The sequence below is a fragment of the Chelonia mydas genome, chromosome 2, assembly GCF_015237465.2.
Source record: "Chelonia mydas isolate rCheMyd1 chromosome 2, rCheMyd1.pri.v2, whole genome shotgun sequence".
NCBI classification, from domain to species: domain Eukaryota; kingdom Metazoa; phylum Chordata; order Testudines; family Cheloniidae; genus Chelonia; species Chelonia mydas.
The window spans coordinates 32498853-32520008 of NC_057850.1; the positions used below are offsets into that span (position 1 = coordinate 32498853).

General features: G+C 43.2%; 1 protein-coding gene across 3 annotated transcripts in view; it reads left to right on the top strand.

The window, feature by feature from the left end:
- RSPO2 (R-spondin 2) overlaps positions 1–21156 on the top strand; it is a 168513-nt gene that overhangs the window by 35411 nt on the left and 111946 nt on the right. The window lies entirely within an intron of this gene.

Consider the following 21156-nt stretch of genomic DNA (forward strand, 5'->3'; position numbering starts at 1 on the left):
TGTGCTAACAGAGATGACTGACTCCTCTTTTGTTCAGCACTAGTCCATTATTGGTACTAAGGACCCCTAGGTCTCAGGACATTGACCTGATAGTGACACAGTCACCACCTTTTTCTACCAGTGCTCCATATGCTTCAAAGTGAGTTTGAATATGATGATAGGATTTCTCATTGGTCTTTGAAATTTCACTTCAGGGCTCTGCTTTCCAGAGACTTCTAGAAAGATGGAACATATTTGTGAAAGACACCCTGAAGCTCCATCCTGGTAGTATGAGCACTCTTCAGTGCCTCCACCTATACCATATGGGACCTGTTGCGGTTCGTAGTGGTCCCTCCCTGTCACGCGCTGAGGGAGGCCACTCTGCCTCACTACAGGCCCCCTCATTGGCCATAGTAGGATTCATGAGTGGCATACTACCAACAATTCTATAGGACCCCTAGAATCACTCTTTCCCATGACCAGGGTAGACAGTCCTCCTCACCCTCGTCCTTTCTCTTAGAAAGGCCTCAACCTCAATAATATACTTTCAAGGAACAGGAGCTCAGAGTGGATAAAGAGGTCACCCCACCAACCAACATATCTTCTTCAGCCCCTGATGAAGCAGTAATGCCTCCCCCACCATCCCTGGCTGATGACTCCAAACAGCTCCAGGACCTCATTAAAAGGCTAGCAGACTCCTTACAAATTCAACTTGAGGAGGTTAAGGAGTCACAATACAAACTGCTAGATATTCACTACCTATTAATGAGGCTCTGTTGGATCTTGCAAAAGTAAACTGGCATACCCCAGCAACAGTACTGTTCACATTATGTTCCATCTAAAGATCTAGAGATTCTGTTTTCTCATCCCTCTCCCAACTCCCTAGTTGTCGAGGCTGTAAATGAATGTGGAAAACACACTAAATCAACTCCGTATAATAAAGATCAGAAGTGTCTCGATTTATTTGGTCACAAATCATATTCATCTGTGACTGTGCAGTTTAGAATTGCCAACTATCAGGCGTTGGTGGTGAAATGCAATCACACCAACTACTCAAAGTTTAGTTCATTTATTGAGAATCTACCATGAGAGCAGAGGGACCAGTTCCAGGCAATCATTACAGAGAGTCGGCTCCTTGCCAGAACATCTCTTCAGGCTTCTCTGGATGCCACTGACACAGCTGCTCACCCTATTCTATGGCGATGGTCATGAGAAGGGCCTCCAGGCTTCAACTCTGAGGATTTCTGATGGAGGTCCTTCCCTTCAATGGCTCCAAACTGTTCGCGGAGAATACAGATAAGTCTTCGCATACATTAAAAAATCCAAGGGCCACTTTGCGTTCTCTGAGAATTTACACACTGGTGCATAAAAGGAAATTTAGTTAATCCCAGACAGCACAGAGATCTCATTCTGCTCAATTCTCTGCTCCCAGAGGTCTTACGAACCCCAGTGAAAGAGGCAAAGGTTCCAGAAAAAGAGACCTGCTACATAGGCATTGACCTTACAACCCTCATCATCGAACCACTGATTTGGTAGCGTGGTCAAGGTTCTGAATTACCCCCTGCCTTCCTCTGACCAGCTGGAATGGTTCACGTACCTTCCTCACTTTGTGGACTGCCTTTCTCACTTCCATCAAGCTTGGGAGCATATCACCATGGACATATGGGTTTTGGAGATCATATCAGCAGGATACTCCATCTGTTTTACCTCCCTCTCTTCGTGCCACCTCCTTCTCTATCCTTTTTCAGGAACTCCTCTCATGACCATCTCCAAAAGCAGGAAATAGACTCCTTCCTGAACTTAGGTATTATAGAACCAGTTTCTGTACAACATAGAGGGAAGGGGTTTTATTGCAGGTACTTCCTGGTTTTAAAAAAGAATGGCGAGTGGAGCCCATTCTAGTTCTAAGGCTCCTCAACAGGTTTGTGAAGACACAGAAGTTCAAAATGGTAACACTTGCAACAATAATACCATCATTGGACATAGGGGATTGGTTCTCAGCCCTCGACCTACAAGATTCATATTTCCATGTAGCGATCCACCCTTCCCACAAAAGGTTCTTCTGTTTCATTCTAGGTCAAAACAACTTTCAATACAGAGCACTTCCATTCGGTCGCTCTTCTGCTCCCAAAGTGTTTTCAAAAATTCTGTCAGTGTTCTCCCATGCAGCTTTAGATAGCTATGGTGCAGAGCATGAGGTGGAGAAGAGTGCATATGCTGTCTGAACAGGCACTTCTACTTAAAATCTTCAATCAAAGGTGCCTGGGGAGCATATATTCCTGATGTGGAGCACCCATAGGAACACACATCTCTAAGAACTACAGTTATTGCACAGAGTGAGTATCCTCTCCTTTTTATTTGGAACTGATGTCTAGTTAAAATATAGAAAATGAAGGTTTTAAAAATTATTTAGGGCCTGAATGGGTGTATGCAAATACCATAATTGCATACGAAATTGTCATGTATAAGTGGCCAGCTAGAAGTATAACTGGCAATGTGCAGGTTTAAATAGCTGACTTGCATGCACTCATGTATTAAGATCAGGTTCTAGAGTGGAGGATATGGTTGAATGACTATTCGATGTACTGAAAAGTTATTTCTTTTGCGTGTGTCCCCCTCCTGCTGAAGATGGTACAGCTGCTTGCTGTACTCCCACAAACAACATTTTTACTTCCATTAGTATCACAGAGTCAATACAGCTATGATAGGATGAGTGGGATTCTCCCCACCACATGTGTTATCAAGAAGATTGTTGGTGGACAGATCTCTTGCTGTCTGATGAAAGAATAGGGCGTGGCTTTTAGGTCCCAACTTGAATTTACAAATTTTGAATTTGGAAACTTTTTGACTGACAAACCAAGCAAGTTTGATATGGAAGTCAAAAAAATTACTGGAATACAACCATGTCACTCTGAGAATCACTTTTCTGAATATAACCTAATTTTCCAGGTGGCTATAAAAACGCATACAGATGCAAATAATTTTAAAAAGCTTTTAAAATGCTGTTAATGTCAAACTTATGTGAAGGGCCAAATAATATTATACTGTTTTATATTTTCAGGGTGCTGTGCAACTCTTTGTTACAACACCCTTGCGTGAGGTTCAAGTGAGGAAGCCAGTGACATGACTCTTACTTTACACTAGTGCAAATGAAACTGGAACTGAGTAGAGTTTGGCATTCTCTCCTTTTTAGCTGTCTCTCAGAAAAGGTGTTTTGCTTCTTTTCCATGGAGTATGCTATAATACTACTGTATAGTATTTCGAGATGGGAGATTTGACTTGAACATGCTTGAATCTCAACTAAAATTTGGGTCCAAGAAGATTTAGTTACATTTTCTCAGTTGTATGCCAGTATTTCACATTGCACACGTCCACACTTTCTGGATTTGGCCAGAATTTGAAGTATCAGGGTAACATAAGACAGCCTGTTCTCAGTTGGATTTCAGCCTAATATTGATGCCAAAGAGTTCTGGATAAGTCCGGATGAGCATTTTAACTTCTGAATGCGTTATTTGTTTGTTTGTCTTGATACTATCGCTTTGTTGCTAGTGATATCATTAACAAGAGTGATGTGCCAAGACTGAGATGAAGCATAATCCTTAGTTTAAATGATTAAAGGATTAAATTGACACAGTAATTACTTTTCGGGTCCCTAGATTGTTTTAATAGTAAGAATTTATTCAGCAGTTAATATATAGCTTAAGTACTGATCACCCACAACTAAGAAGGGGAAACGGAGAAACAGGTCAACTGACTTGTCCAAGGCCACAGAGGGAGTTGGTGTCAGAGTCAAGATTTCTGATTCCAAATCCCATGTCTAAAATTACTGGAGCACACTTCTTTCTTCTGTATAAAGACCACGTCTTATAAGGTTGATATCAAATGGAGAGTCTGTTTAAATACACTGATTTAGCTTATACAGCATTATTTCAAATTTTCTTTCCACTCCCAAGGGACACTAAGCCCTGTATAGACATACGGTGAAAAGACCGCACCTGTCCCAGACAGTTCAACTGCTTTCCATTAATGTGGGGACTTTAAATGCTTTCAGAACCAATATGGCAGTTCCTTACCTATAATTTTTCTCTCCTAAGTCCCTCTTATAGAGCAGGGCTTAAACATTTCCCATTTGGCAACAGGAAAAAAAGCAGATCTCTGTGGTGTAACTTCCCACCGTGAAGAGTGACTATTAGCTGGACCTACTGGGAGATCTTCCCATGGAATAACATTGTTTTTCCTACCTCTAGACTTCATTTTGTATAGTTACACAGAGCTCTCTTCACCATGCCTGTGTGTAGATGGTGCTTTTTCTTGCTTCGTGAACCTGGCAGAAAAAGTCATTTGGGGAGAGCTTTCTTGAGAACCATGGAAACAGAAAGTCTACCGGAGGAAATGATGCATGAACATACTCTGTACCTTTGCCCAATGGGAATCCAGGTAGGATTTCTCTGCATGGAAGAGCTTGGCGCTTCCTCACTCCTCTGGCCAAGCACAAAGTCCCTGGAAACTATATTGTAAGTGTAAAGGACGTCTTTGGGACCTTTATCCGCCCTCCTATTTCTTTATGTACAACCAAGTTGAGGATTTGCAGGGCAAAGTGAGAGTTGAGCTTCAGTTTAGCAGACAGTATTGGTAATTCATAAACACCTCAGGATCATTCCCCTAAAAAAGCATTCCATCTTGTTTCTTAAAGCCCTTAGAGATGACACTTGTATGCCTGGGGAGTTGAGGTTCAGGCCTTTATCTAGTCCAGGGATTGGCAACCTTTGGCAAGCGGCCTGTCAGGGAAATCCACTGGTGGGTTGGGACGAGCCCCCATTGGCCTGGAACAGTGAACCGCGGCCAGTGGGAGCTGCAGATGCTGCAGGTAAACAAACAATCGTGGCCCACCAGTGTCACGTGCCAATGGTTGCAGATCCCTGATCTAGTCAATCCTGACAGAATGCAGAAGTGTCAAATATCAGCCAGGAGCTGGAAGGAGATTGTTAAGGGTTATGGAGTATATTTTAAAGCTTTTAAATACTTGATTGGATTTTTATGAAGTACAGGATTTATACAATAATCAATATTTAATTGTTGGAATCCTGCCAATTCTGCAGCTGTGAGCAAGATGTCTAGGACTTTGCTTTTCAGTACTGGCTGATTTTAAATATTAATAAAACCTCTCTTGTTAACCTTGGCTCACTGTTAATTTCCACCACTCCCTCCCAAAAGAGCTTTGTTATAAATCCCCTTCTCCCACGCACCACCATCACCAAGAACCTTTTTCTTGAGGGGTGCGGAAGTGGTTTCATATTGGATACAGATGCAAAAAAGCATCCCCGATATACAATGAGTCTAGCTTTCTCATTTGCAGTTTTGATGGTGATGGAAGCAGAAGAATTGTTAAAAACTAAATGGCAAGCCCCTAAATATTTAGAACTTCTATGTGCAAATTGACTAAATTAACCTAATACTGATTATGATTCTAGCTGCACAGTACAGAATAAAAAGTGAAACATAATGCTGTTCTGAAAACAACATTGTGATGTTAGAAATAAAGGAAAGTTGGGGATCACTGGTGGAGAAGAGTGATAGAAGATATGGAGATAAGTGTGTTAATTCTCAGAACAAAATAAGATTTCTCTGCCAATCAGAAATCAGTCATGGTCTGATACAAGGCTACAAAAATGACCATATTTTTCTTAGCATATGGCATGAAGAGTTCCACCGGTACAAAATGCAGATGTAGCAACACAGAAGCTTCAATTAGATTTGAATTTTTGAGTACACCTATTTTATTTAGCAATCAAACTTCTTTCTTCAGAACTTTAAGCAGATATAGCCCTACCTGGGTTCAGGTTGCTTTACAGTATCTTATCAGTTGTCTTTGACAAGAGAGTGGATGGGTGTGCAGATGGTCAGGTTGCAAGCAAACATGCAAGGTGTTCAGTTTCCTTTTTCACCCTCTTCTCTTCCTTGATTTTCCCCTATGCACACCTGTCAGATCCTCTTCTCCCTGCCAACATATTCTGAATCCCCATGTATACACTTTGGCAGATATGGCATTTTCCTGTATTATCCTGGACAAACCTTATTGAATTATGTTGAACCTAACTAAATTAAGTTTAAGTATCTTAGGGGTTCATTGTATTAAAAATGCAAATGTTTATGTATCATTGTAGGATTGTATGTAACATTGTGGGGAGGGCAGAACCACTGTCAACCCTGGGCAATATTATGAGCTTCAGAGGAGTTTTAAAACAATGGGCCAGACAACACCGAACTCGTAGCTTATTAGCAGGCATATAGGTTCTTTTATTGTTTTAATATGTTTTTGCTGTAATGCTTTTACTTTAAGAATAAACATGCTTGCTTAGGAAGAGCTGTGTGATACCTTATATCTGTGGGCAATTACGCCATTTATAGCCTCTGAGGAGAAGGAAAAGCAAGGCCTGCTTAGCCAGTCTGACTGGTTGGGCTCTCACACAACGTAGGCAGGGAACAGTGCCGCCTGGAATAACCTTCATCAGGAGGGAGAGAGATGAGTCTCTCCCTAAGAGAGGTGATGGCTGAGGAGCCAGGAGCCTAGACTGGGTTCCCTTGCTGGACCATAAGGGGGGGAAAGAGGTGCAATTGCCCTGAACTGTGGCACACTTGTTGGTTCTTCTCCAGTGTATCTCTTAAGCCAGCATCAGCCTCACACAGGCTTCTGTATTCCCATGCTAGATGATTGCTAGGGCACCCCCAAAAGATTTGCAGAAAGGTCCTGTAGAGTACACATGAAGCTCAATTTGAGCTTTCAATTAAAGAAAAAGGAGGCATGAAATGGAGGAGTTGAGTTTCCTGAGCCATACTTTCCACTTAAGGTGAGTTTTGCCAGGTCTGAGAGTGTTAAAAGAGCTACATTTAAGGGAGTTTAACTTTGTCTTTACAACAGGCCCTGAAGATGTCTGTAGTATGTTGAACTTGCTCTTTCTGAAAACCAGAGTTGGAGCAGCCACACATAAAAATGTGCCTATGGCACCAGGTTCAGGCATCGTTTCACAGAGATCAATACCTGGAGACGTGCCTATGCTGTGGTTGCAGTTGACTGGGCCACAGAGGTGACTTTAGCCATATCTAAATTAAGATACTGTATACTACACCTAAAATAGGAAAAGGGAGACTTTGGCTTGATTATACCATCGTTGGATGATTCCAGAAAAACATGGCACCCAGCTCACTGTCAGGCGTGATACCTCTTGCCATTTGAGCCACATTTCCTGCACCACTCATCCAGCTATCTGTGGACAAGAAGTCCATCCTTCAAAAGAGCTGTGGTCAAAACCGCCACCAACTTCACCATGAGATATTGTTGGCTTGTAGGATGGTAACCAATGGCAGAACATGGTCCACTGTTTTCAGAAATTGTGGCAAAGAAACCTGATAGTCCAGTACTATTCTCTCTGCCCTCACAGTTCAGGTATTTTTTTTGAATATAGTAGGATAAATTCTGCCCCTAGATACAGCCCTGCAATCACACTGAGTTTATTAAATACCTCTCTAAATGACTAAAAGTAGCAAATGAATTAAGTATATTTATACCCGTTTTAACAATTAGTCATAGCTTTAATGAGACCCTAAACTGATGTTAAAAATTAGGCTACAAAATTATCCATTAAACTTCAAAAATAACAAGTAACACTGACAAGGAATAGAACATTGCAAAGTTCCCCAGTTTACGTGCTGCTATGTTGTTTTACCAAACACCAAGTTTCTTTGTGTACCTTTTTGTATTTTACATATTGTGAAGTGGACCTTGATAGTTGATTTTCTATAGAACAGAACTTCACTAATTCATGTACTTTATGATCTATACAGAAAACGTGGCATGCTCTCCACCACTTAGCAAAAACTTAAAAGTGGAGGTAATCACTAGTTACAACGTTCCTAAAAATGTATGCTAGAGATCATTGACTAGTACAGGTTTCAGAGTGGTAGCCGTGTTAGTCTGTATCAGCAAATAGAACAATGAGTACTTGTGGCACCTTGGAGACTAACAAATTTATTTAAGCATAAACTTTCGTGGGCTAAAACCCACTTCATCGGATGCATGCAGTGGAAAATACAGTAGGAAGATATATATTGTGACAGGGTCGGGCCAGATGGCTACAGGAGAGTAATAGAAGGCAGATATATTAGCCCCAGGTTAAGTAGGTCCCCTTTCCCTGGGTAAGGTAACAGGGAAGGTTCCAGAACAATCAGGAACTTTCTGGAGACAATTAAGACAGACAGGCTGATTAGAACACCTGCAGCCAATCAAGAAGCTACTAGAATCAATTAAGACAGGCTAATCAGGGCACATGGGTTTAAAAAGGAGCTCACTTCAGTTTGTGGTGCATGTGAGGAGCTGGGAGCAAGAGGCACTAGAAGCTGAGAGTGAGAGCACGGACTGTTGGAGGACTGAGGAGTACAAGCATTATCAGACACCAGGAGGAAGGTCCTATGGTGAGGATAAAGAAGGTGTTGGGAGGAGGCCATGGGAAAGTAGCCCAGGGAGTTGTAGCTGTCGCACAGCTGTTCCAGGAGGCACTCCAGACAGCTGCATTCCACAGGGCCCTGGGCTGGAACCCGGAGTAAAGTGTGGGCCCAGGTTCCCCCAAACCTCCCAATTCCTGGTCAGACACAGGAGGAGTTGACCTGGACTGTGGGTTCACAAAATAGCCAAACTGAGGGCTGCCGTGAAGCTCCAAGGCGAGCAAATCCGCCAATAAGCGCAAGACCCACCAAGGTAGAGGAGGAACTTCGTCACAATATATATATACACACAGAGAACATGAAAAAATGGGTGTTGCCATACCCACTATAATGAGAGTGATCAGGTAAGGTGAGCTATTATCAGTAGGAGAAAAAAAACCTTTTGTAGTGATAATCAGGATAGCTCATTTCCAGCGGTTGACAAGAAGGTGTGAGTAACAGTAGGGGGAAAAATAAGCATGGGGAAATAGTTTTACTTTGTTTACAGTACCTCAAGAAATATTATCAGAAATTACAGAGCAGGTTCTAATGATCAAAATAAATGAACAAAGTAAAGATGATGATGTTTTATCTTTGCTTTCTTGTTATGTTTGTTCACATACTCAAAATTCATGTACTTTTTCAGAATAGTAAATGTTTAAGGCTCAAGGAAAAGTTGCAATTCTAGTTCAATACTTGGTTAACTCCTATAATTTTTGTTTCCTTCATGCCTAAAGTCTCACTTACTCACACAAGCTTTTTAGTAATAAGGGATCTGGCTGCCATTTTATTGCCAAATGTGTTTGGGGAAGGCATCGTAAATGAGAAATAATGCTTTAAAGTTTATTCATCTGGGACAAATCCAAGCACCATATTTACATTTTGGTCTGAAATTAACTTAATAAGCCTTTTAATAAGAAACAAAAAAGTGAGTTGTGCGTTTAGTGAAAGCAAAGTATCTATGCTTCTTGACAAAATTCTTAACTTTTTATATAGTTTTCATCTTTTGGAAAGGCACCATGTACTTCACCTAATTACTGGCAATAAAACTAAGTAAAGGATTTAAGACCTATGAATGTTACAGCTGGAGGAAACTATAATTAAGGCTGGCAAGACTCTTGTTTCCTTTAGGAAACAGGGACTTTAGATGGCTTTTAAAAGGGGACAGTAATTATTTTTCTTCCCATTTAGCTTATATGTATTGATAAATACATGTTCCTTAGTCTTGTACCTTGGAGTAAAGTAAATTGCAAATAATAGTTCAATTAGATTTCTAAAACATGCTATTTTAGATCAAAAATACTTTTCTAATGGTAATTATCATTTCTTCTGACTGTGAGACTCAACCGTCTTACATCCTTTAATTACATTTTACTGCTGGTGATCATGAGAGGTAAGTAGTGCATTCAAGTTGATAGATATGGTTAAAAAGCAAACTCGTTCTAAGGAATGACACTTGTCTAGATGGTATTGTACTTCAAAGCAATAATATTTGTTTTTTAAGTGTGAAGGCTGGGATTTTCAAAAGCACTGTTGGCCTAACTCTGCTCCCATTGACTGGACTTTCAACCTTCTGTTTTAGATACTTTATCATTCCCTTAATAAAACTGCAGCCTGAATAGATAGTAAGTATGGATAACAAGTTGGGAGGAGTTGCAAGTGCTTTGGAGGATAGGATTATCATTCAAAATGATCTTGACAAACTGGAGAAATAGTCTGAAGTAAATAGGATGAAATTCAATAAGGACAAATGCAAAGTACTCCACTTAGGAGGAAGGAACAATCAGTTCCACATATACAAAATGTGAGATGACTGTCTAGGAAGGAGTACTGCAGAACGGGATCTGGGGTGTCATAGTGGACCACAAGCTAAATATAAGTCAACAGTGTAACACTGTTGCAAAAAAAGCAAACATCATTCTGGTATGTATTAGCAGGAGTGTTGTAAGCAAGACACGAGAAGTAATTATTTCGCTCTACTCTGCACTGATTAGACCTCAACGGGAGTATTGTGTCCAGTTCTGGACGCCACATATCAGGAAAGATGTGGACAAATTAGAGAAAGTCCAGAGAAGAGCAACAAAAATGATTAAAGGTCTAGAATACATGAGGGAAGACTGAAAAAATTGGGTTTGTTTAGTCTGAAAAAGAGAAGTCTTAAGTACATAAAAAGTTGTTACAAGGAGGAGAAAAATTTTTCTTCTTAACCGCTGAAGATAGGACAAAAAGCAATGGGCTTAAATTGCAGCAAGGGAGGTTTAAGTTGAACATTAGGAAAAACTTCCTGTCAGGGTGGTTAAGCACTGGAATAAATTGTGTAGGGAGTTTGTGGAATCTCCATCATTGGAGACTTTTAAGAGCACGTTAGACAAACACCTGTCAGTGATGATCTAGGTAATACTTACTCCTGCCATGAGTGCAAGGGACTGGACTAGATGACCTCTCAAGATCCCTTCCAGTCCTATGATTCTATAATAGTGTGACTTCTATCAGTGAGACAGTCCATGAAAATCAGTTGGCTTTCCAGCATATAAACTGACAAGTTATTCTCTGTGTATCAGCTTTGTAATCCTATGAACTTGCTTCAGTTGTACCTAACTAGTATTATGTACAGATTCACCAGCAGTTAAAGTATGGTGAAAGTGAACTGTAACTTTTTCATGCGCTTTCTTGCCTGTTCTCTCAGATAAATTTTCAATAAAGTGTCTAAAAAAAAACAAACTAATAGGTTTTACGCTGCCTGAGGTGAAGCAATGGTTAAGCCTTGTGCAACCTTTTTTCTGTAGGTATGTGGCAATCTGACATGTTTCCCCCTTCGTTTTGGAGGCAGCTTTTCAAGTAGGAGCATAGCAGAGAACAAAGGAGCTGCTGCTTGTTGGTTGGAGATTTGTGAATTTTGACACTTGGGTTACTTTTCACATTCAAATTATCTGTATTTTCCCCAAATAGCACACAAGTGTTTTGTAAAATGACTTTCTAGTCACAAGTTACATTTTCAACCAGACTTATATTGATGTGGCAACTGCCGAAGGTGACCAGATAGCAAGTGTAAAATATTGGGACAGCGGGTGGGGGGTAATAGGTGCATGTATAAGAAAAATTCCCCCAAAATCTGAACCATCTCTATAAAATCGGGACATCTGGTCACCCTAGTAATGCCTGTACAGTTAGCAGTCTGTCAGAGTTTCCATCGGGAGTGGGCTGTAAAAAGTATGCTCCCAGCCAATACGTGGCATGCAAGGTTTGCATCCAAGAACAATGAAAACAACAACAACAAAAACCCCAAACACACTTGGCACACTTGAAATTAGAAGAACACCGACAAAATTGGGAAATTTGCTACTTTAAATATTCTGTGCTCCTGAAAGTCAGGACATTAACCAATTCAATGTGTAAGGTGGATATTTTGGTTTGGTTTTTTATTGGTCACCGAATCTGCACTGTACCAAGTTCTAGAGCTACAGATGGATGTTTTTGGTTAACGTGGATGGTTTTATCTTTACTTCTTGGTTTTTTATTTATCTTTGACTATCCATTCAGCACTTCTGTGTTGTTATACATACCTTTATCCCTTTCTAAGCCTCTTGTTCAATAACTCTTATTCTCCTAATTTTCCTCATAACTTTTGGTAGCTCCAACACACTCTTCTATTTTGATACCTTCCTGACGTGCTGACTGGGCTCAGCACGTAGTCCTAGTGCACCAGTAAGGCTTTGTATCAGGTGGGTCTGGGGTTAATGACTGTTGGGAGTGGGAGGTGACAGAAATCAGATGGTAATGGGAATTGTAGAGACTGAAGACTGAGTTTAATGGCTGCAGAAGGATGCTAAGTGGTGGGAAGCAGGGGTATAGAGTGGGCACGGGAGAGGTGCCCTCATCTCATGTTAGCTCCTCCCATTAATGCCCTCTCTGTGAGACATCTCATGTCTTCCTGTCAGTATCGCGGGCTGATGAATCTCCTCTGCATCATCAGACTGCTGTTCCTGTCTGGAGAACTATAGAGGGTTTGCTGGTGGGAGGAAGCTGTTTGAGCAGTAGGACTGGTGGATCTGCTCACACTAGACCTTTCAGCACCCAGTCTCCCTGTCTCCTTGCCCCCTTATCAAAATAAGTCTGTGTGTATGTATGTTGATATACATATATAGCTGGATTGTATTCTAGCTCACGGATCAACAGAACAGTTTTCCACTGCAATCCAAATTCTGCCCTCGGGACCCCTGCATCACTATTGCAGGCAATGGGTTTTGAGGAAAATTGTTTATAAAGCACACTAGAAATTTTTCTTCACAGCCCCACCTCCTCAGTGCGTACACTTTCAAATCCCTATATAGTGAACCTTATTCGTTCCCAATCAAAGACCCATTTACATTTCTAAAAGCTTTAGGCTCAAATCCACTCCTCTCTGCCAGGGCTGGCTCTAGGATTTTTGCTGCCCTAAGCAAAAAAAATTTTGGCCACCCCCACTTTTTTTCGTGCCCCCCCAACTCCGCCCCTTCCCAGCCCCTTCCCCAAATCCCGGGCCCCGCCTCCTCCCCCGGGCATGCTGCATTTTCCCCCCCTCCATTGCTTCCTGCAGCTCCTCCTCACAACCCCCTGCCCTAGCTCACCTCCGCTCTGCCGGCTCCCCCCTCCCTCTCAGGCGAGGGAGAGGCAGCACGTTCAGGGGAGCGGGCGGAGTGGAGGTAGAGGAACTGCTCCCCGCCCCAGCTCGCCTCTGCTTCACCGCCGCCGCCTCCCCCGAGCGCGCCGCCACTTGGCTTCTCCTCCCTCCCAGGCTTGCCGCGCGCCTGGGAGGGAGCGGGGAGAAGCAGAGTGGCAGAGACATGCTTAGGGGAGCAGGCGTAGGTGATCTGGGGCGGCGGGGGCACATTTCTAGGAGTGGCATGGCCGGCGCCGGAATGCCACCCCTAGAAATGTGCCACCCCAAGCACCTGGTGCTTGCTGGTGCCTAGAGCAGGCCCTGTCTCTGCAGGTGGAGGGACCTATGAGCACATCCTTTTGCACAATCATTAATGTATTTAGCTTCACAAAATGCCTGTGAAGTAGAGCAGTGCTATTATCCTCATTGTACAGTTGGGGACCTGAGGCACAGAAAGATTAGATGATTTGTCCAAGGTCACGGAGGAATTCTGTGGCAGAGCAGGGACTTGAACCCACATTTCCCAAGTCCTTAACCACTGGACCATCCACTCTCTCATGTGTAGCTTTTACTTTAAAATGGTTTATTTTTTATTGTAAACTGAATTTGTATGGGGATTTTTAAAAAAAACTTTTTACCTGCTGGTTGTGAATTTTTCCACAAAACATTTTTTCATCAGCTGAAAGGCTGTATGAGAATGTTATGGTTTTGACAAACTTCCTTTGGAAACCTGCCTTACTTCCTCCCAGCTCACTGGGGACCCCAGGGCTGCCAGCAGGGACAGAGATTAGGAGAGTACGGGGGGACATTGCTTCCCCAAACCAGACGTGATGCATGGGGGGTCACAAGGTGTCATGTACCCCCCAGATTTTTGCCTTCCATTTAGCACGCAGTTTTTCCACAAAATGTGTGGCGTGGCTGCCTAAGGCGATGCACCCCACAATTTGAAAACTGCCACCTCTTGCCAGGAGTTGGTAGATTAGAAGTTGATGGGAGCCACCCGGCCCTCTCGGGCCCCTGGCTCTCTGTGCTGAGGAAGCAGGGGCGATGGCTGGCTGGCCAGCAACCCTCCCTGCCATGTTCCCCCAGCCAGACCGCCTCTGCACAGTTGTGTGCTCCTCAGGCAGGGTGGGCGCCACAGCTCTGAGCTGCACCCCAATCCGCTCTTTCCTCTCCCCCAACGGAGCCTGCAGCACCTGGCTGCCATGAGATGCTCCCTGAGGTGCTTGTTCACCACTGCCCTGGCACTTCTGGCTCTGCTGCTGCTCCTGAGAAGCCAGGGCAGCAGCGAGTGAGTGCCTCGGGGGGCATCTCATATAATTAAAATAAGGTTCCTGTGCAGAATCTTGTGTGTGGAATGACATCAACTCTTGAAGCAGACACACACAACTCTCCTTGGATTGCAGCAGGTAAAAAGTTCCCATTCAATGCACCTTTGTTTACTTTAATAATGATTGAAAAAACCTGACCAACACTACACATGCATCTTGTTAACATCTCATGATATATCACTAACAGCTTGGTATTTATGAACCACTGACAAGTGCGCCTAGTGCTGTACAATTGCATGGTCTCTGCTCACAGGAGCTTACAAACTAAGTTAAGTATTTGTATATTTCCTTTATATGCCAGTAACTGTTTATATATATTATACAATAAAAATCTGATGGCACACAATGGCACATAATAGTTAAGAATGTGCTTATCATTTTAGTGATACCTAATATTTCTCTGGAAAATGCTGTTGCTTTTGTTTTTGTGTGTGTGTGTGTGTGTGTGTGTGTGTGTGTGAGAGAGAGAGAGAGAGAGAGATGCAACTTCAGATTCCAGAAGTGGGATCTATAAATTGTAAAATAGATCTTACTCAATCTTTCATTTCCCTGCACATATGTCAATACGTGCAGCTAACAGGAGGGAGGATGAAGTCCTTTCTTTCAGTTTATTTTTCTGTTCCTTGCTCTTTGCTATCTTTTTAGGCATTGCTTTGTAATAAAATTAAATGAGAGAGTGAAGAATCACACATCTCTTTGTATGTCATACTTTGTTTCTTTACCTGAGTGTCATGGATCTTCACCTTTTCAGTTTTAATGTTTCAGATAATGTTTTTATCTTCTGTAGTTTGGGTGGATATGGGTTTGGAGCTGTGTTTTTGTTGGAATGCTGTTACTTTGGATCCCTGCAGTTTTCAGGGCTTGGAAAAAGTTAAAACTTACAATAATAGACAAAGTAAACACACTATTAAAGGGGAAAACATTAAATCTCTGTTTGTTCACCTGCATGTTGGAGATGCATCTGTGCACAGCAGCAACAGAAATACTCTAGATATTAAATTGGACAAAAATAAATTTGTTTAAATGCCTGAGACTTTGTTCTGATGGGATTTATGCCCCAGATTGTTGCTGCAAATTAACTTACATTGTGGCACGTCGAATATACGTTGGCGGGGGGGGAGGGGGGGGGGAAGAGAGATAAACATAGATAATGACAGCTAGAATAGAGCTGTTAGTGCATGCGCCTGTGTGCGTGTAATTAAGAAATATGCTGTGACAACCAGTGCATTTCTCAGTGATTATAGCATGTCTGTGATGTGGAAAGGCATGAGGCTGATGTCCAAGTGATTGTAACCACCCAAGAAGTGCAGTAATCCCCTAAAAATTAAACAGTCTGCAGAGTCCTATGGACAGGCTCCCTCCCCATCTTTAGGATTTTTGGGTCAATGAGATGAGTTGTTGGAGGGTAGGGGGTTGTTGGTTCACCTCCAAGCAGTAACCATTACTTTATTTAAGGCCCGAGTCTGAGGTGTGGTATATCTCTCTGGAAGGAGACCTGCTGTCTCTGCTGCACTATAAGTGGAGCCTGGCCACTTGCATCAGGTCCATGTATACGTGACAAATCTAAATATAATGTCAAAGGACAGTTCTCTAAATGAACTGGGGAACCTGGGAACCACCATGTCATTAGCTTTCCTCTCCCTCTGTTCCACCTTACTCTGCCTCTTTTTTTCTGCCCCCCCCCTTTCCCCCAGCTGCTCTTAAGGGCTGGTGTTTTGTTAATAGGTTCCCCCTTTATTCCCTTTCTTTTGGCTGCCAGTAGGTAGCAGAGCAGGCTCCTCCCCTTGTGGCCATGTTGATTTCCCAGCAGAGGAACTAATGTGGCTGCATGAACTGTCAGTGGATGGGAGAAACCTCAGAGTGGCTCTATTACTTTCCTTGCCACAGAATGACTGATGACAACAGGCTTTGTGGGATATAGCATGGGTGTATGTGTGGGGGAGTGTGACTAACCTGGGAACACGGAACCTCTCTATAGCTAGCTTCCAACTTCAACAATTAGTGAAGGCAGCCCTCACAAAGACTAGGGCAGGAAACTTTATCAGTGTTGGCAATGCTTGTGATTTTTTCATATTTTTCCTTAAAACCCCAGCTCCTAGAGTCATGTCATTAAGTGAGAATCTGTTGGTTTTTTTAAAGGTACGTTTTTAGCCCAGAAAGGTGTCTAGAAAAGCTTGAAAATGAAACCTAAATCCCAGAAGCCAGAAGGCAAATAAAAAGAACCAGTGGCATTTAACTGAGATGTGGGAGAAGCTGGGAGTGTTCAAGTCCCTGGTCTGTATCAGGATAAATACGCTAACCACTGGGCTATTGGCTACGGTCTGGTTTTGATCAGAAATTCCATTCTGGACCTGAGAAACCTACCTGACTCATGTTTCCTCAAAACAAATACATTTATGCAAAAACGTATCTATTTAAAATATATCATCTCATGAGCTTTTTGAGGTCTGCCACATGATTTTTTTAAATGTTGGGGCACTCAACACTGTATGAATCGTTTTGGGCATTGAAAGGATACCTTTATATACGAATTCATGATTATGAAATCTTCCTTTTCACTGCAATATATACAGCATAATTTAGCAAGATAAGAGAAGATATGACATGAGCATAAGAAGGATATGACTCTACCCTCCTACTTAAAATTTTTTTTTCCTGTCTGGCAAGTATTCTACCTTTCCCCTCTATATTGCCTCTTAATTCCCCCTTTTACTTGCCCCTCCTGTATAGTTGGTACAGGAACTCCTCACTTAACGTTGTAGTTATGTTCCTGAAAAATGCAACTTTAAGTGAAACGATGTTAAGCAAATCTAATTTCCCCATAAGAATTAATGTAAATGAGGGGGTTAGGTTCCAGGGAAATTTTTTTCACCAGACAAAAAGACTATACACACACACACACACACACACACACACACTGTAAGTTTTAAACAAACACCCTGACATTAGCCCCTCCCCCCCTTTTCTTCCCCTCCCTTGCAGAGGGCAAGAGCAGCACATGGCAGTTGGGGGGAGGGACAGCTGAACTGCCAGCAATTGATAGCCTGCTGGGCAGCTGTTGCACAGGGAACTTAGGGGAGCTTCTAGGGGGGAGCTGCTAGGGCGGCTGCCGGTCCACCATGGTTCCAACCACCCACCCACTAGCTACAACGGGCTACTCTTTCTGCAAGCAGTGGACAAAACAAGCGACCGCAAAACAACATTACAAGGGAGTAATGCACAACTTTAAATAAGCATGTTCCTTAATTGATCAGCAATGTAACAACGTTAACCGGGACGGCTTTAAGTAAGGAGTTCTTGTACCTCCATTGATTCCACGCCCCCCCCCCCCCCCGGGGCATCTCTGCCAGATCCAAATTAAAAGCTGATGACTATTTATATTGCAGTAACATCCAGAAAGGGGCAAGATCCCACTGTAGTAGTTGATGTACAAAAAACTTAGGAAGAAATGGTCCCACAATCCTTGCCCCCAAAGAGTTTTCTTTCTGAAAAAGACCAAAAACAAAGGTATAGGAATCAAGGATAAAACAAAGGGGTCAGGACGAGGACAGGCGCATGTCATGTGAGGTCTTTTTTGGTGGGGCACTGTCCAAAACCCTTACACACTGCTGATTCTCTCTGTTTTGAATGGTCATAACAGTCCTTTTCTAGTTATATTTTTAAGTACTTTGTTTGAATATATTTGGCACAGATATAGAATTAAAAATGTCGCTCCTTGGTGTCAGATCTAAGTAGAGATGGGTCCAAGCCATTACATTTAGACTTTGAGCACCCTCAAAGTTAAAGTATGTTTGGTTCTAGTGTGTGAGTACAGAACCACCTTTGCAATAGCTTTTCTTTAAATTGACATGCGAAGTACCCCCTCCTCTCCCCCCTGCAATTGAAAAACACGAGACAAATTTTTCAGTGCTCTTTCATTTAAAACAGAGACTCGTGAGTACAGTCATAGAAATGATCTGTAAGAATAGAAAATACTTATCAAGTTGAAAGTAGGGAAGTGTGTGTATGTGTAAACTAACTTAAAGGAGAGGATGTTACTGCTGTGAGAAGCTTACAGTCTAAACCAGGGATCAGCAACCTTTGGCACGCGGCCCGTCCCGGAAATCCGCTGATGGGATGCAACAGTTTGTTTACCTGCAGCATCCGCAGGTTTCCCGCGGTTTGCCGTCCCCAGCCAATGGGGGCTAGGGGAAGTGGTGCGGGTCGAGGGATGTGCTGGCTGCTGCTTCCTGCAGCCCCCATTGGCCTGGAACGGCGAACCGCGGCCAGTGGGAGCTGTGATCGGCCAAACCTGTGGATGCTGCAGGTAAGCAAACTGTCCTGGCCCACCAGTGAATTTCCCTGACGGGCCGCATGCCAAAGGTTACCAATCCCTGATCTAAACAGTAGGGTTGCCAACTTTCTAATGGCACAAAACTGAACACCTTTGCCCTGCCCTGCCCCTGTCCCAAGGCCCCACCCCTTCTCTGAGGCCCATCCCCCCTCCCTCCATCACTTGCTCTCTCCCCCCTCACTCACTTTCACCGGGCTGGGGCAGGGGGTTGGAGTGCAGGGGGTGGGTGAGGGCCCTGGTGGGGAGTGCAGGCTCTGGAGTGGGGCTGGGGATGAGGGGTTTGCTGTGCAGGAGAGGGCTACGGGCTGGGGCCAAGCGGCTTCCAGGATCTCATGGATCCTGGAAGCCGCTGGCATGTCTCTTCTCTGGCTCCTAGGTAGAGGGGCCAGGGGGCTCTGTGTGCTGCCATACCCGCATGTGCCACTCCTTCAGCTCCCATTGGCCGTGGTTCCCAGCCTACGGGAGCTGCGGAGTCAGTGCTGGGGATGGGGCAGCGCACGGAGTCCCTGTGGCCGCCCCTGCATCTAGGAACTGGACATGCTTGAAAACCGGATGCCTGGCAACTTTGCTAAACAGACAACCAGTGCGAGAATGCACTGAGAGACCCAGAAGGTGGTACTAACTTAGATCATGTGTGAGTTTTAGTTTTGTTTTATGATTAGGTGCTTGGACCCTGGAGAGGATGCACATGTAAGGTGAGGTGGTGGCCTTGGCGGGGGCGGATTAGGAGGTAGATGGGAGGGGGCAGTGGGCTGAGAAGAGGGGTGGGGCAAATATGGGATGTGCAAGTCACGCCTGCGCAGCTCCACTAATTAGGTGGTGGCTCTTCATTTTCTCGTGCGCAGCCGTCCAGGCCGCACACCTTAGAGGGCACTATCTGCGGACCACCTGAATGGAGCTCAGTTTGAGAACCTGTGGACTAGGGTATAATTGTGATTGTTCTGTTTTATGGGGAGTTGAAAGGAGACAACAGATGCAGTAAGACTCAGTATTGTTTCCCAAGAAATTGCCGCCATGAGTAAAAATTCAGCAGCAGTAGCAGCAACAAAAGTTGGCGAAAACAAGCTTTGTGACACACAAATCACAGTGCCCCATTGTATACAAAACACTTGTAAACTGTATTCAGTCACTTAACACTAAGGCAGGCATTCTGTTTAGGTCAGCAGTTCTTAAACACTTTCATAGAGTTAACTATCTCTTTGAATATAAAGATTATACCACATAACAATAAAAGAATGGCCATACTGGGTCAGACCAGTGGTCCACATAGCCCAGTATCCTGTCTTCCAACAGTGACCAATGCCAGATGCTTCAGAGGGAATGAAAAGATCAGGGCAATTATCGAGTGATCCATCCCGTCATCCATTCCCAGCTTCTGGCAGATAGAAGCTTAGGACACCCAGAGCATGTGGTTGCATCCTTGACCATCTTGGTTAATAGCCATTAATGAATCTATCCTCCATGAACTTATCCAGTTTTTTTGAACCCTGTTATAGTCCTAGCCTTCACAACATCCTCTTGCAAAGAGTTCCACAGGTTGACTGTGCATTGTACTTCCTTTTGTTTGTTTCAAACCTGCTGCTTATTAATTTCATTGGGTGACCCCCCTGGTTCTTGTGTTATGTGAAGGGGTAAACAACACTTCCTTATTCACTTTCTCCACACCAGTCACAATTTCATAGACCTCTATCATATCCCCACTGAGTTGTCTCTTTTCCAAGCTGAAAAGTCCCAGTCTTATTAATTTCTCCTCATCTGGAAGCTGTTTCATAACCTTAATCATTTTTTTGCCTTTCTCTGTGCCTTTTTGAATTCTAATATCTTTTTTTAGACCCCCCATCATTGTGTATGTATAGTAGGGATTATATTTTCCAATGTGCATTACTTTGCATTTATCAACCTTGAATTTCATCTGCCATTTTGTTGCCCAGTCACCCAGTTTTGTGAGGTCCATTTGTAACTCTTCGCAATCTGCTTTGGATTTAACTGTGTTGAGTACTTTTGTATCATCTACAAATTTTGCAACCTCACTGTTTACCCCTTTCTCCAGATCATTTATGAAAATGTTGAATAGGCCCCAGTGGGGGGCAACACCATTTACCTCTCTCCATTCTAAAAACTGGCCATTTATTTCTACCCTTTGTTTCCTATCTTTTAGCCAGTTACTGATCCATGAGAGGACTTTCCCTCTTATCCCATGATTGCTTACTTTGCTTAAGAGCCTTTGATGAGGGATCTTTTCAAAGGCTTTTCCAAGTACATTATATCCACAGGATCACCCTTGTCCACGTCTGTTGAATGCCTCAAAGAATTCCAATATATTGGTGAGGCTTTCCCTTTACAAAAGCCATGTCGACTCTTCCCCAACAAATTATGTTCATTTATGTGTCTGGTAA